We start from the raw sequence: 1,203 nt of genomic DNA, 5'->3' as shown, positions 1-1,203 counted from the left end.
TCCTGTGATCTGCTAGGACTATTGTCAGTCACCACCTGGCAGTCTAAACAATGTCTTGATTTACACAGTCATCGTGACTTTTTTTTTTTTTTTTTTTGAGACGGAGTTTCACTCTTGTTGCCCAGGCTGGAGTGCAGTGGCGCAATCTCAGCTCCCCACAACCTCCGCCTCCCGGGTTCAAGCGATTCTCCTGCCTCAGCCTCTCAAGTAGCTGGGATTACAGGCGTGAGCCACCGCGCCCGGTCATAAAAAGCTTTATTAATGGAATAAACAAGCCCATGTAATTTTATTTATCAACGCTTACAGAGCGCTTACTATATGCAAGGCCTGATTTCCAGAGCTTTACAAAATATAATCTATTTAATTTTCACAGCAGCCCTACGAGAGAGGTATGATTATTATCCCATTTTATAGATGAAGAGGCAGATGGCAGAAATGCCAAATGTAATAGGAAAGAGCCTTTCTTCATGCATTCCACAAATATTGGCTCGGCGCCCGGGAAGCTCATCTTCCACGATCTGTACTTCCGGAGGAGTCCCAGAGGAACACCTCCTCAGTTCAGAGGAGTCAAGGGTTACAGCGGTGCCCTCTCCCATCACTACTCTTTTCCCTTCAGGCGCCCTAATTGACATTTGATTTGTAGTCATTTGCACAATGCTAAGTGACAGGCTTGGGCTGCACACAGTACCAGGCCGTCTTCCCTCTCCTGGGGATCAGGCGATCACAGAACCAAAAACAAGTTGCAAGGACGCGCGCGTTGGCTGCAGATTTTCTTCACAGCCAGGAGAAAGAGCACGCGCTCTCCATCCCCGCCTCTTCTTCCGGGACGACGAATTGCGGGGCTCGGATTGGGCTGAGGCGGGCCACGCCTCCTCATATCCTCCAGTCAACTCCCTCTCTGGTGCGCTCCCTCCTTCTCAGCCCCGCCCCGCCGCCCCACGTTACGTCGCTCCTTCTGGTCTCCTCCGTTATCCCGGGGGCTGCGGCTCGCGCGGCAAACCCACCTCCCATTGCTTCCCATTGGCTGCTCAGGTCCCGCGCGAGCGGGATCGCGCCCTTCGCCCCCACCCCCAAAACCGGGCCATGCCTCTCTCCTTCGGCTTTCTCCAGAAACCAGCGCGAGGTGGCAGATCGGTTGCTTGAGGCGCGCGCGGAGACGCGCGCTCCTCCTGCGGGCCACTCCCTCTGCCCTGCGCCAACAGC

Source organism: Colobus angolensis, unplaced genomic scaffold (genome assembly GCF_000951035.1).
Source record: "Colobus angolensis palliatus isolate OR3802 unplaced genomic scaffold, Cang.pa_1.0 Scaffold60, whole genome shotgun sequence".
NCBI lineage: Eukaryota > Metazoa > Chordata > Mammalia > Primates > Cercopithecidae > Colobus > Colobus angolensis.
This window is presented reverse-complemented; position numbering follows the sequence as displayed.